A 16813-nucleotide genomic window follows, 5' to 3' on the forward strand; every position below is an offset into this window, starting at 1 on the left:
ATCATCAAACTTTGCACAGGTAAGTGCTTGTTTAATGTTCCATTATTCTTTCCAATATACATTGGTTCACCAACATGAGAGTTTGTAGTTAAGTGGCTTATCGGGTGGTCCGACAGACCATAATCAGTTCAATGAGTCCCCCAACTGTACCCTTTGTCAATCTGCCATGTGTAGGATGGCCATGCCCCTCTGAAGGTTTATTATAGAACCTATTAATAAAGGTTCTCTCATTACTCCATCTCACCTGGTGAAGGATATCCCATACAGGGACCTCAGCCCTATTGGTTGCCGAGGTTGCCGCCTCTCTAGTTGAATGGGACCCAAACTGAGTAATATCCACTCCAGCCACCCTCATGAACTCCCACAGCCAACTTCTGGGAGGTAGCCCGCTGATGTGGTTGTTTTATAACATATAAAAAGGTATTTCTCATTTATTCTAATATGTTTTGTACATACAATGTATCTTTTTAAACAATCAAACACACATAACTGATCTCCATATGCATATAATGAGAATTTTGTCCCAATTCTCCCTTGCTTGTAATGTTTCAGAATGTCTGTAACTTGAATGCTTACACATTCCTCCTCCCAATGGATATAGTCCATATGAATGCAAGACAAAATTTGTCAAGGCCTCTAACATGATCAACTTACGGGACAGGCTATGCAAGTCCAAACTGGAAGTTGACGACAATAGTCTTAAATAGTCCAAAACAATTTTTACGTCCCAAATTTCTTTATATCTGAGTACCAGAGGATGCAAGTGGGACACTCCTTTCATAAATTTTTTGATCGGGGTGGTTCGTCATCTCATGCTCAAAGTCCTGGAACATCAAGAAAGCAGCCAGTGCGCTCTTTGCTGAATTCACCGCACTGTAGCTGGCCCCATGCATATAAAACTCAGTATGCCTCCAGTAGAGGCTGACTGCTCATTCAGGCCAATTTAGGCACAATACTTTTCCTATTTCCTATTTCTCCAAGATGCCCGCAGGATGTCCAGAGTTCTGGGCAGCAGAGTGTTTATGTCGATCCTCGCTCTCTGATCCTGCAACCTAACAGACTTAAGTGAGACAAAGGATGAGATATCTTTGACACTGGTTGGATTAGCACATCTTTGTTTTTTGTGAATACTAACAGACTCCCCACCATAAGCCTAAGAAGTATGGTGAACCAACATTGGGAAGGCCAATTTGGCACCACCAGCCACCAAGGCGAATGGGGGGAATGCATAAAAATTATATTTAGCCCAATCGAGGGTAAAGGCATCAATGACCTCTGCTTGGGAATCTGACAGCCAGGACACATACCTCAGATTCTGAGAATTCAGCCGGAACGCGAACAAATCTATCTCTGGCATGCCAAAGGTGTCTGCTGGCATTTTAAAGTATTTCTCACCCAGAGTCCACTCAGTGCTATCAATGAATTTTCTGGACATCAGGTCGGCCTGGGGATTTATCCAAACTGGCAGGTAGGGTAGCTGTAACCCAAATATTTCTTTGAATACTCCAGTACCAAGTCTCAATGGCTAGCTTGTTACAGGAGGCAGATTGAAAACCTCCCATATTATTATTGAGGTAGGTCACAGATGAAGTGTTATCCATGAATGTCAGCTTCCCTCACACAGAAATACTTTAGTGCTAAAAAAACCTGTCAGCATTTCCAAATAATTGAAACCGGATTTAGAGGTCTCCCTGAGCTTTCTGTCCGTCCATCTTCCTCCAGCAGAGACATTTAGATTTGCGGCTCCCCAACCTTCTCCACTAGTGTCTGACCTGATCTCCAGGTCCACCTTTCTGAGTTTGATCCTCGCATAAGCCCGTGAGATATTGTTGATCCACCATATCACGTTGGATCTGGCCTCACTTGTTAGCCTCATGGCCCTGTCAAGATGTCCCCTGGCTGCCTTAAGAGATGAGATTTTGTCCCTTTCCAGGAACCTATAATTTAGTGGGAAACTGCCTCAGATAATTCGCTTAAATTCCTCTGCATACCTGCGATAGGGGTGAAATATAACAGGTTCTCTTGCCTGTGCTCTCAAACCTCTGACCACACCAGCCACTGCCATCTGCTGCTCATTCAAATCTTTCACCTGTTTGCTGAGATCGTTACCAAATAGAAATTTTGTTACAAGGTTAGATGGTCTGCATAAATGAGCATATCTTACATTTAAATCGGGGTTAATCAGCTCCTTCCTGAAGGCATTCAGTTCATAATTTGCATGGGATAACAGCCCCAAAGCATCTTGTTGGGTCTCTGATAAATCATGTGAGAGCGTTTGTGTGAATGCAGTGATACCTTTAACCAGTGGCCCCTGTAGTCTTTATAATTTCATGTCCTTTGCCCTTGTCGGAACATTCAAATTGTCCCATATCACAGGGTTTACCTTAGGCATCTCCAACAGAGGGCAGTTACAGGGCAGGGTTACTTCTTGCACTGTCTCCTGAAAAGGATTCCATACCATATAAGTTATTGACCACACAATATCATCCTCCAGTAGCTGGCTGACACCCCTCGGTACTGCAAACTTTGCAGCAATAGTCAGTATATGGCTCTCATCCTGTCTGGTCTGAGCAGTGTATGGGGATTTGGGTGACTCGGCCTCCATTACTGGCCCTTCAACGTTATCCCATGTATAATCATAAATGTTCTCTCCATGCTCTAATGGTGTTGGAAATTTATTCACCATGGCCATCACCAGTTCCTCCAATTTGTCCAGATGACTTACAATTTCATCGCTGGTCGAGGCCTCTGCTCTCTGGCAGGCCTTACTCTTGAACTCCAATCAGCAGGTGCCCATCGTACAGAGACCATGCCCTTCCTTGGGCTTTTTCTGTGGCTGGCAGTTATTGTCGCTCGTCGAGCAGGCGGCTTCGCTACACGATGTGTTAGGTTTGCATCAGATCCTACCTGTACTTGTGCGGGGTCCTCCCCTTAACTGCCACTCGATGTACTGAGGTCCATTCGCCTCATGCAGTGGCATAACAGTATCATTGCTTGCTTTTTGAGACCCCAACTTCCACGAAGCTAGGTCAGTGCAGCCAGATTTGGGCCCCACCTTCAATGAAGGTAGGCCACTGCTACCTAATCCCATCCCAAGTAGAGGTTGATCAGCCTTGCTGCTCCTCAGCTGGGACACTGCACCCCGGCAGGCTCACAGGAATTTTGGCACTAACAAAGCGCTACAGGGGCATTTCTTGGAGGCCTTCCTCCTTGGGCTATTTCCGCCCGGCCTCCACCCCAGCCCCTCCCGCCGGTTGTCCTGAACCTTTTCTATACATCTCCACCTCCAGAGGGCTACATCGGGGCCTCCCCTCAACGAGACCTGGGAACCTAGGAATCGGTCATCCCAGAATTTTTTCCACTCACCTCCTTCTCCAGAGGGCTTGTTCAGGGGTTTGATTTCATTTGTGGATCACTATCCTGCGATCTTACACTGTTTTAGCGCTTTTTCGCTCCCGCGCAAAAAAATGTGTGCTGTTCTTCACAAGTCAACGGGTGTAATGGCTGCGCATCTGTGGATGGGACCTTACATTGGTGAACCAACATAGATTGAGAAGAATAATATTTCATTTGCAAAATCACATCACAAAAATACAGATATTTAACTAATTCAAATGCTTACCAAATTGGGAATTGCAAAGGCTTATATTCTGCTCCAATCTATGAAATGTTAAAATAAAATTGCATTGTTTCAATGAGCAAAACACTCAGCAAGATATATGTGTTAATATTGCTTTTATTATTGAAAATTACACTGTTATCGAAAGGTAGTATAATCTTTACTTTCCTATAATCTCTCTTTTTTCTATTTCCATCTTCATTTACTGAACATAAGATATTAATTATTTTTAAAAACAATTTGATCATATGAGATCTTAATTTTATAACTATAATTATTTATTGATTGAAAGTAGTTGAAATGTTTAAAGGGAGACCTTGGTGACTTATATTTGCAGTACAGGTACAACTCATGTAGACGAGGCATGATATCAAAGTTTATACAAAATGCATATCAGAAGTAGACTTATTTAGCTCTTTTAGCTGCTATGTGTATGGTCCCAGGAACAATTTTATGTCCACAATGACTATTATCACGTTGCTGTTTTGGTGAGTTTGTTGTGCATATTTCCTTAATTAAAAACAAACAGAAATGCTGGAGGAACTCAGCTTGTCTCACAGCATCCTTAGGAGATAAAGGTATATTATCGACATTTTGGGTCTGAGCTCTTCTTCAAGACATAAACAAAGAACAGAAAGGCATCAAAATAAAAACTGAGGAATGGCAGGAGTCCAGACCAACAAAAGATGTTAATTGGGTATGACAAGAGCTAATTTTGGTTCTATGAAAGGTGACAGAGGGTAAAGGGAAGAGCGAGAGAGAGAGAGAGAGAGAGATCTGTGGGAAAATGGCAGGGGAAGGGGAGTGTTTTAATGGAAATCAGAGAAGTCGATGTTAGTGCCATCCGGTTGGATGGTGTCCAGATGGAAGATGAGGCATTGTTCCCTCCAATTTACAGTTGGTCTCAGTCTGGCAGAGCATGAAATCATGGACAGATATGTCAGCAAGGGAATGAAATGGTGAATCGAAATGGGTGGCTACTGGGAGATCTCCGCTATTGCAGCAGACAGAGCTAAGGTACTCAGGAAAGTGATCTCCCAGTCTGCATCCAGTCTCTCCAATGTAGAGGACATCACAACGAAAGCACCAGATGCAGTAGATGACCCCTGCAGATTCACAAATAAAATATTGCTTCAATTGGAAGGCATGTTTGGGGCCCTGATGGTGGTGAGGGAGGACGTGCAATATTTCCTTTAACAATTATATCACCAAACTCCAGGGACCCCAGTGCACAGAACAAACATCAGTGAATAAAACCTTGTAGAGAAATGTAAGCAAAAGCTGGAAATCTGAAATCATATACATATTGCAAGATTTTGCAGATGAAGCAACTTCCATGGAAAGGAAGTTCCCTTCTTTTCAGTTAAATGTGGGCACCTGTCCAGGCTATTTGATTGGTCACTTTCTCATCCTGGGTTGTCATTGAGTGGATGAATTTGTGCATAAGCTGCCTGGTTCCAGCTAGTCCAGAATACCAATAGCACTACCAAGGCAGGAACTAGGCACACCAAAGGAGATGATTTAAGTGAAATTACATAGGCATCTACTTGTCCTATAAGCAGTTGGCATTCCTTGTTGCCACTGATATCTAGAGAGAGACAAACTTAATGAAACATGATCTCATGTGGGGTCTTCATTTAAAATGAATGCATTGTTGTTCTGGGCTCTTTGAATCTGCAATGCAGAGAGCTAATTTTACTGGCCCTAAGCGTTCCAGATTCCAGGAATGAGAGTCCGATTAGCACCATTGCACCAATTCATGCAATGGAGAAGTTCCCCCAGTGACAGTCCACTGAAGGCCTTTGATAATTAGCAAAACTGTCAGGGTTTTTTAAATAATTTTGAAAAATACCTTATTTTTGAAATAAAAAAATAAAAAGCTGCATAAAAATACAAATAAGTAATTAAAAATGTTAAATAGATCACAAATTTAATTTAACAAAACGAACTTCTTGCCATTCTTATATCCACAGTGGGTCATACTTCCTGTGTCAGGTCTAACACAGTTATGGTCAGTGACTAGACTATACTTAATAATGTTGGAATATCTGCAAAATGAACTCCACTATTGGACTTTCTGTGGCGTTCAGTGGCAGATTGTACCTGGGAAGACCAGTTTGAGATTTCTGCAGTTGTATACTGAAGATCCAAACTTGCTGGAAAATATTGGGGTATTCTGAGAGTTTGGTGAATAGCTACCAGTATATCCTACCAAAATCCAGGCTAACGATAAACTTTAAATAGAAGTTATCATAGTTTAATTTCATCCTAAAGCATCATAAAACAATTAAGTACACCTGAGGTGTTGATAATGTGCCCCCCCCCCCCCCCACTCCCAGTTCAATATCTCACAAGTTCAGAATAGCTTTGGAGCTGGAACTTATGGGTTATAGTTTGTGCTCTGGAGCAAGTCTGAAACTCACCATTTTTCAAATAAGTGAAATCTTTATCCAATGAGCCACAGTATATGTTCCACATAAGGCTAGCCATGGGCATCAAAGTGCATTAAAAAAAAAGCCTAAATATGAAAACAGATCTTATGTATTTCATGAGCAAATCTCCAAAACAATGCAACAGCAGAAAATGCTTTATTTTAAAGTGTGACCCTTCTAGGTGTAATTAATCCCTATCATTTATCATACGCGAGGCCATTGGATTTCTGATTTCACAGATGAACGAACTAAATTGGAAAATATATTCTGCAAAACATTGAGAAATTTCTAAATCAGTCATTATAACAGAGAAAAAATATATATTACCATTTTTTATGTGATGTGTGCAGATGTTATTAGCACACTCCTTTCCTGCAGCGATGAGAGTTAATTTTAATGAGTGAATATTTGCATGATGATCAGAAATTATTTGTTTTTTACAGAATTTTATTAAGCTGGTAGAGTTTCTGAACCTTTTCCAAAGAATAAAAGTCCAGATATTTTATAAAATTAGTCTTTAGCAGAATATGAGTGACATTAATTGGCCATCCCCAATTGTTCTTGAATCAAGTGGTTTGCTGGACTTTCTCAGAGGCCTATGTTTCTAGTGTCAATTTCATGGTCACAATTTTTGACTGACAGTGAGATCCTGTCACCAAAGAAGAATGTAATGATTGGACTAAATGACTATTGGCTGGTGGCTCTGACATCCACCATCATGAAGTGCTTTGAGAGCCTGGTCATGGCTCGCATTAACTTCAGCCTCCCAGCCACACTTTCCCCACTCCAGCTCACGTACCACAGAAACAGATCCACAGCAGGTGGCATCTCCTTTGCCCTTACATTCAGCTCTATAAGATCTGGACAACAAGGATACCCATGTTAGATGGCTATTAATCAAGTCCAGCTCTATTGTCAACACAATAGTACTGAATAAAAAAAACATCATGGAGCTGCAGGAACTACTGTAACAGCAGCACTGCCGCTGGTGCAGACCCAGGATAGTGAAGACATAGCGGTACTCCAAAGGGATCAACCACCCGGTCCTAATGCCAATGGCTTCATACAGGCTTTAACAGCCTGTTAAAAGAGCCATTGGTGTTTGTAAGTAAAATTCTGCAACCACAGGGTCTGTGCCCAAGGTGGTGGTGCCTGTGTTTGGCAGCAGCTATGAGGGATTGCACACTTTGGGGAATCGAGGACCAGTACAGGCCACGAGAAATAGGGACAACACCACCCACTGAAAAGAAGTAGCAGATGAGATGCCCCTACAGGAAAGTGACCATGGCAGCAAACCATTGAAGGGCTCAGTGGCTGAGGGACCCACACAGGCTGCGGGCTGCTCATGGGAACCAGGCATCGGAACTGGGATTTGAGAATGTACTGAGAGCAAAAAAGGGCTCCCGAAGGGCTTCAGGCATTGAAGACTTCCTGATCATGTCAGAGGTTTGAATCTGGAGCTCAGGTTGCCAATGAATTGAACAGGGATCTGTATTGTGACCGAATATCGATGTTTTTGGGAGATAAATTGGGGCAGGATTTTTAGTGTAGGTCACATAAAAACACTTTAAAAATATCTTATTTAAAATACTGGAGCTCTGCTCATGCTAGACATTTCGGGGCCAACAACCTTTGCAGAAGCTTTAGAGAGCACCCAAGAGACTTCACTAATGTATTGTTGTTTACAGAAAGGCAACAGATGAAATAACTTGTCCGAGCTGCATTCTGACTGGAGTGGAACTTGCTGTTATAGGAGGGTCATGTGGTTTTGCAAGCAGAGAGAGTCAAACAGGCTTTCTTTCTGAGAGAGAGAGAGAGAGAGAGAGAGAGAGAGAGAGAGAGAGAGAGAGAGAGAGAGAGAGACAGACAGACAGACAGACAGACAGACACAGAGACAGAGACAGAGATCAGTTCTGCAGTTTACAGTCAGCAGCAGCAACTGGGACTGGAACAGGACAAGCTGGCAAACTTGTGGAAAACCCCATTTGGAAGACAGGTTGTGAGTTCTTAGTTCAGCCTGGTCAAAGATCTTGTGGTTCATGCAAGAGGAGAGATCTGGCTGCATAATGTTTCACTTGAAATAAGAAAAACAAAAAGGAACTCTGTGATGACCTGAAAGAAAGAGGTTATCATCTGGAGAACCTGGAGGGGGCAAGTTTCTTCAGCAAGACACTGAAGTGGATGATTAAAAAGGAATCAGTTGTGGGTATCCAGCATATAACAAATCTCTTTCTGAAAACTGACAAGAACTCTCCTGAGTGGTAACCATTTACCTTTCAAGCACCAAAGCCTGGTGAAATTTATAAATGTTAAATTCTGTGCACAGTATAAGAATTGCCTGCAACCAGTGAACTCGGAGGAATGAGAAGTGAGATTGGATTGTGAACCAAAGAACTTTTCTGAACTTATATACACATTGCATACATGCGTGCTTAGAATTAGAAAGGGGTTAAGTTAGGTCAGTTAAGTCAATAGTGATAAGTTAAAGTGTGATTCTGTTTTTATGTTTAAAGATAATTAAAAACAACTTTTGTTTAAGTAACCATTTGTCTTGATGAATATCTAATGCTGCTGGGTTTTGGGGTCCTCTGGGCTTCTCACAGTATCCTTGGACCCTCAGTGACTTTGAAGGGACTCCCATTTGCTTTTCTTTCTCTCTTACTGTAAGGGGTGCCATACAACACTAATGGCGACTCTTTGACTGCCTTGCGGCAGGCAGAGGTAATTTTGTGTAATATTACATGATCTGTACTATTATATGACAATAAAATAATCTTGAATCTTGAAAATTAATCCCCAAATGATGCTATGGTATCAGCAGGCCCTTCTGCAAATGATCCAGACTTTCTTTCCTGCAGGCTAAAATCAGTGACGATTGCCACGGAACCTTTTCCATGCTCATCCTCGATACTGGGGTGCCACAAGACCATATACTTATTCTTCTACTGTACTCGCTGTACACTCACAAGACCAACACAGGTCCAAATTCATCTATAAATTTGCAGATAACACCACAGTCAGAGGCAAGAGTTCGAACAATAATGAAATGGGGTATAGAAAAGAGACAGAAAGAGGTGTGGCTTCATACCAGGACAACAACCTCTACAACAATGTCAGCACAAGCCCAAAGAGCTGGTTACAGGCTTCCAAAGGCAGGGTGAAGCTCACAGCCTAGTTCGTGGCCATGGTTCTGAGGTGGAGATAGTAAACAGCTTTAAGCTCCAGTGACCTGTCCTCATCAACCCATTTCGACGCAGCATCTAAAAAAGTGCATCAGTGTCTTTCAGAAGCCTGAGGAAATTTGGCATGTCGCCATCATACCTGAACAACTTCTCCAGGTGCACCATTGAAATCATTGTACCAGGGCACCTTGGTGTAGTACAGGAACTGGTCCTCCCAAGATCGCATGAAACTGCAGTTTTCTGAATGTGCCTCACACACTCCCTCCCATCCATCAACTTCATCGACAATTTCAACTGCCTTGGAAAATCAGCCAGTATATTAAAAGACTCATCCTACCCTGGATCGTCGGAAAGTATGAGATCACACACTACCTGATTCAAGGAGTTTCTTTTCGTCATTATTAACTCATCCTGTTGCCTGTGTTCAGTACCAGCTGAGCTCTGTCTGTAACTCTGCACTTCTGTTCTATGTCTTACTTATACTTTGTATGAGATATCTACTGGTTTACTTGCAAAATGACCTTTTTCACCTTAGATCAGATACTATTTATCATCATGTGAAAAAACAGAAATGTGATACGACACAAAATTGGCTTTAGTCTGCCATAAGGAAGGCAAATATTCGCCCGGTGCCATACACAGTCACAGAAGGAGAAGCAGAGAGAGTTCCCCCAGAGTTACCAAATGTTTGTGGATTCCCCTCCAGTGCTCCTGCAGCCGCACAAGACTCCAGTTCAGTTCAAATCCTCGGCAACCTGAGCCCAGATCCAAACCCAATGATGAGGAAGCCTTCAGTGCCCAGGGCCCTTCAGGATCCCTCATTGCCCTCAGCACACTCACAAATCCCAGCCTTGACACCTAGCTCCCGTGAGCAGCCTTCAGCAGTCCGTGGCCTGGTGCAAGTCCTTCAACCTTAAATCACAGCTCGTGTGGGTCATCACCCCTAAGTCACCAACAGCTCGGTGCCTGTGTGTGTCCTTCAGCCGCAGAGCCCCTCACTGGTCCTCCACCGTGATCACTGTCCTTAGGGTAATCCCCTCTGTTTCCCTTTCTCCCTGATACAGGTACTCTGCACTAGTCCACTGCTCCCATGGAGTCTACAAACCCATTGCAGAACACAGGTGCTGCCATTTTCGTCCTAAACCCTGCAGAGACAGTATTTTAATAAAATACTGTCAGTTCCATTAACAGGCTGTTTGAAGACTGTATAGAGCTTTTGGCATTAGGACCGACCCATAGGACCCCACGTGGAAGAGTTGTGTATCCACTCCCTGCTCTCCCCAGGTCTGCACCAGCATCAGTATTGCCATGACAGAAACTCCAGCAGCACCACCATTTTTCTGCATTTTTGATACATGTGACCACAATATTGAACTTGAACTTAGACATATAGAACTATTAGTTCAGGCTTTGGTTTACCATCTCCTAACATAAACTCAATGGTACTATACACTATAAAACCCTCAGCCCTATTTTATATCAACTGATAATACATCATTTCAATCCCACGGGATGCACTGAGATTGTAGTCGAAATATTGTAATGCTGTCAGTAACCTGAAAAAATGTCACAATTGTAAAACCAGTAGCATGTAACAGTTCATTCTGCAGACAGTAGAGGTGACAAGTATTTATTCACTCGACTGCTCTTGATAACCCTTCACTCTGTAAACAATGCCATGTAAAATCTAAAGCTGGAGAATTCTTAACTTCAGGAAAATGTTATGAATGGGATTTATGAAGAAAATTTGATAAATTAAAAATAAATTTATTGAATTTAACCAGGTCTTATTGTTTCACAGTGCAATGGATCAATATAGATTTTGATTTTATGCAAAGATAAAGCTCTGATTCTGTGTATGCTACTTGACTGGCCTGTAATTGGAGATATTACAGTCTGAAACACAATTGGAAAGATATCTTCTAATACAAATGTTCAAATATTTTGTGTACATTTTTAATTAAAAGTGCAGGCTACCTTATTTCTTCAGATTAAATGTGGTTCATTTCAAGAGTCTTTTCTATTTTGAGATTTCCGGTTTGGTTAACATTTGTGATGTTGGCATGGTATGTGTTAAATTTGCTGCCATAGAATTTTGACAAGCCATAAGGAGTTAAATATGTGGAAGGGGAAACCAGGGATGTGGATTATAATTTTAATGAGGTTCATTGGAAGTTATCACTGATTCTTGAATTCAGATCTGTTCTGGTTGAGATAATACAATTTATTTGAGCTTGGCAGAGTCGGTTGTCAAATGAGATTCCATTTCCTGAAAGACAGAAAAAAAATGTCCAGGGTCAGTTAGAAATTACAAGGCAGAGAGAAAAGAGGTCTTGGGCTGAATTGGAAGCGAAGACATCATAGATTAATTATCCAAACTGGAAGTGGCACAGAAGAAATAATGTAACTCCTTTTGTTAACTCATAATGTCGCAGGGCCTTTCTATACAAAAAAAAGTGTTGCCATGTTCAAAACACAGTAGAAATTTTGCAGAAACCTCAAATATATATATATATATATATATATATATATATATATCATCAAGCAAAGCAACAGGAAGCTGATGAACTGTTTTGCTAGTTGAGGGATAGATATTTACCAGCACATTGGAAATATCCATGGTCCTCTTCAAAGTAGGACTATTGGATGACCTGAATAATCATGCTTGAATAATAGCACCTCTGACAATGTAATATTTCCTCAGTACTGCGCCAGGATGACAGCATATATTCTATCGGTTAAGTATCTAGACTGCTCATTTTCCTTTGTTTTGGAGTTGGAGGTGACTACTTCTGATTGAACCATGGCTAGTAATGGTACTGATTCAACAAAGCAACTGCATGTTCATACACCTATTCGAATAGTGCAGTTACTTAGGCCACTGATAAGACTGCATTGAGAATAATGTGTATCTCCACACCTAAGAAAATATTTATATGTGCAATAGAGGAAATGCAACAAAGGCACATCAGATTGATTCCTGGGATGGGTCAGGAGGGTTGTCCTGTGAGGAGAGATTAAGCAAACAAACCTTTTTTTTCTGAATATCATAAATAAAACAGAAATATAAACAAAAAATGGTGGAAATACTCAGCAGCATCTTTGGAAAGGGAAAAACTTTTGATTAGAATTTTAACTGATCCTATATTCATTTGAGTTTAGGAAACATAGAATTTGAACAGACATGACAGACTAGATGCATGGACCACATTTCTCCTGGCTGGGATGTCTGGAACCTGATCCCTAGTTTTGCAGTAAGGAGTCAGCCACTCAGAACTAACATAGAAATTTCTTCACCCAGAGGGTAATGAAAGTTTGGAATACTCTACCCGAGAGGATTCTGGAGATTCAGTCATTTTATTCAAAGTTGAAATATCAAGTTTATTGTCTCATGTACCAAGATGCAGTGCTTGAGTTTGTTTTGCAAGCAATCCAGCGGGACATCTTATGCATAGTGCAGCAAGCAAAACACAGTACAGAAATGCAGAGTTATAGAGAAGGATATGCAAAGGCACCACACTTTTACTATTTTGGGGTTCATTTCAGGAATCCAGGAATCTGATAATGGTGGAAAAGGAATCTGGTGGTACAACATCTCATGCTCATGAATCTTCTTCCTGATGGGAAGGGGGTGATGAGAGTGTGGCTGGGAGTTATAGATGGATTCGCTGGAGGGCAGTGGGGTATGTGTGATGTCCTGAGTCACGTTCAAAATAATAATCATGATTATTTTTTAACAATATTAGTCAAGGCACAAAATAAATTTTGATGGAGTTGGCTTTGGAAATATCATAAGATAGGAGAGCTTTATCCTAGCTATCTTGGTAATAAACCTTTTAAAAATAAAAATAAATCATTGATGAATTTGTTTAGGCCCAGAATATTTTTAAAGCAATAATTAAGTTCAGTACACCATTAAAATCTCACTTCATCTTCATGAAAAGTAATCATAAGATTTTCAATGTATTTACAGGAAGACGAGTTTGTAAACACTTAAATTCACAGCAGTTCAAGTGATTTTCTTTCATTTTAGTGAGAAGGTTGCAAACAGCACAGCCTATGAGGGGGTGCTGGATCACTGACAGCAACAACAGATTCCATGCTCAATTAAACAAGCATGGATATTCTGATATTTTTATGTTTAGTGCAGAAGTATTAGTAAAATAATAAAGAATCGAGGCCATTTTTTTGATGTGGGAAAGTGGTGGCTTTTGAATGTCGAGCACTTTTAAATTTCTGGCAATTTTCTGTCTGTATTTTACTGCTAGATTTGTGCTAAGGTTGAAATTAAATAAAATCACACACACAGGGATTTAATTAAGTTAAATTATCTGAAATTCATCCTTTTTAGTGCAGATAAAAATGAAACAAATATCTTCCTCTCTGTTTCAATTTAACATTGACGATAAAACCTTCATCCTGAAACAAAAATGTAATTACTCTATAAAATTTGGAACCTTTTCTCTAACAAAGTTGATTTATTATTGATATACCTTCTGTTAGCAAAGTAATCCACAGATAACTATGCATCATTTTTACAAAATGCAATTAAAGACAATATTAAGATCAAACTCTCTTGCTCTTATTTTACATTTGCACATTAAAGATTTGAAAGAGAATGTAGGTGGCACGGTTATTATATTTGTCACCAAAACTGGTGGTATGGTGTGCAGTGAAAAGGTTATCTAAGATTGCAACACTATATAGATCAACTGGGAAAGTGGACAAAGAAAGAGCAGGTAGAATTTAACACAGGCCAGTGTGAAGTATTGCATTTTAAATTTAAATTGTAAATTTAGACATGCAGTGCTGTAACAGGCCCTTTCAGCCCATGCCGCCCAATTACACCCAATTAACCTACAACCTTTGGCACGTTTTGAATGGTGGGAGAAAACCAAAGCCCCTGGGGAAAACCCTTATAGAAATGGGGAGATGTACAAACATGTAACAGAGAGTACGGGATTTGGACCCCAGTTCCGATTGCTGGCGCTGTAACAGCATTGCGCTAACCACTATGCTAACTGTTGCCCCTCGTGAAGTTAATCTAAGCTGGGACATACACAGTGAGCAAAGAGAAGCTGGAGAGACTCAATGGATCAGACAGCAACCATAGATAGAAATGGTCAGGAAACATTTCAAGTCAGGACCCTTTATCAATAGGATCTTGGGGAATGTTGCAGAACATTGGAGACTAAGTCCAAAATTCTTTGACATAGGTAGACAAGGTAGCAAAGAATGTGTTAGGAACAATTCTTTCATTGTCAGGGTGAGTGTTGGGACATCACATTGCAGGTGTACAAGACACTGCTGAGACGAGACTGTACCTAGAATATCTGGTGCAATTCTGGTCACCTTTCTGCAGGAAGGATGTGATTAAGTAAGAGAGGATGCCGAAAAGATTCACAAGGATGTTATTGGGACTGGAGGGCTTGAGTTACATAGAGAGACTGGATAAGCTGGGACTGTTTCTCCTAGTACAAAGAAGGCTGAGCAGTGACCTTGTTGATATTTACAGGATAAATAAAATGACGGGTATAGATAAGGTGGATGGTCGCAGTCTTTACCCCAGATTACTGTGAATTTTTATTATCTAACTGTTGTAACAGTTCATGTGGATCCCACAGGTTAAGAACCAGACCAAAGTTAGTGTACAAAGCACATGTTTATTTTGGGGATGCAAATGGGGCAACAGGGTCAAAATGCTAAATTAACCTATATATACCTACACAATCTCTCTTCTCTCTCTCTTTGGCTTGGCTTCGCGGACGAAGATTTATGGAGGGGTATGTCCACGTCTGCTGCAGGCTCGTTGGTGACTGACAAGTCCGATGCGGGACAGGCAGACACGGTTGCAGTGGTTGCAAGGGAAAATTGGTTGGTTGGGGTTGGGTGTTGGGTTTTTCCTCCTTTGACTTTTGTCAGTGAGGTGGGCTCTGCGGTCTTCTTCAAAGGAGGTTGCAGCCCGCCGAATTGTGAGGCGCCAAGATGCACAGTTAGAGGCGATATCAGCCCACTGGCGGTGGTCAATGTGGCAGGCACCAAGAGATTTCTTTAAGCAATCCTTGTACCTCTTCTTTGGTGCACCTCTGTCTCGGTGGCCAGTGGAGAGCTCGCCATATAACACGATCTTGGGAAGGCGATGGTCCTCCATTCTGGAGACATGACCCACTCAGCGCAATTGGGTCTTCAACAGCGTGGATTCGATGGATGCGGATTCTGCCAGCTCGAGTACTTCGATACGCAAGGGGTAAATATACACTTCGGATAACGAGGGAGAAACCGACAGAAACTGGGGAAATAACTTAAATACATACATCCAACAGTCTGGATCAAGGTGATACTATGTGCCCACACCCCTTGTCTGGAAGTCAAAAGAGGCAGAACAAAGGAGCGCATGGCCCTTTATAGTTCTGCAGCCAGTATTGGGGGGGACCAATCACTCGGGAAAAGCTGGGCCCTGTTGCTTGCTGTAGCCAATGGCTCGAAGCCAAGTGCAGGGGCTCAGCAGGGGTCAGCCAAGGTTAGTCACCTGGGCCAATTGAATGAAGGTCAGGGCTGAGTCCAGGCAAACTGTCTGGACTGCAGCACCTGGTGATTTAAGTGGGCCAATCGCAAGGGTCAATCTTGATGTCTTGGGGTGAATCATTGACTTTGATTGACATGCAATGTGTCCTCCGAATAGGAGCACGGCAGCGCCATCTTGTGGTGGCCGCAGCCTCTCCATTACACTAACTCAATGGTTCTCAATCCTTTTCTTTCCACTCACATGCCATTTTAAGTAATCCCTATGCCATCGGTGCTCTGTGATTAGTAAGGGGTTACTTAAGATGAGTGGGAAGGTGCAACATGACTGAGAGCACACAAGACCAGAGAGAGTACAACATGTTTTTATTCAGTAAGAATAACACATAATAGTCTTTGGATTGAACTGGGGTTTTGGTGGGGATCCAGGGTTTATATTGGGATATGTGGGTGTGGAGTCAGGGGAGGAGCCAGACCTTAGAATATCACACCAATAGTGGATTCCAATCATTACAGAAGGGAAGGTTGAGAACCACTGCTCTAGATCCAATTGTTACTGAAATATTTTGCTTGAGAAAAATTGTCATTGGTCCATTTCCTTTGGAATTATAAAACCATGCACATAACAATTCAATTAGGTACGACTGAAACAGTGGTTTTCAAACTTTTTCTTTCCATCCACATACCACCTTAAGCAATCCCTTACTAATCACAGGGATAGCATAGGGAATACTTAAAGTGGTAGGTGAGTGGAAAGAGACAGGTTGAAAACCACTGAGCTAACTTATGCATTAATTTTATTATATTTACCTATGATTTATCTTATGTATTTATTGAATAATTTAATTCAATTAATTTACTCTTATGGAATTTGGGGCAAATGTATGTTGAACAATGTGTATGATAAACTATCGTAATTACAGTAAAACCTGTTATCTGGAATTCAAGCAACCAGCAAAAAAAATTGGAAATAAATAGGTAAAAATTACGGATGTTTAAAATTCGTGCGCCTCGCCATTAGTTCGCCAAGCACACAACACGCAATCTCAAGCAACCGG

The sequence above is a fragment of the Narcine bancroftii genome, chromosome 1 (genome assembly GCF_036971445.1).
Source record: "Narcine bancroftii isolate sNarBan1 chromosome 1, sNarBan1.hap1, whole genome shotgun sequence".
NCBI lineage: Eukaryota > Metazoa > Chordata > Chondrichthyes > Torpediniformes > Narcinidae > Narcine > Narcine bancroftii.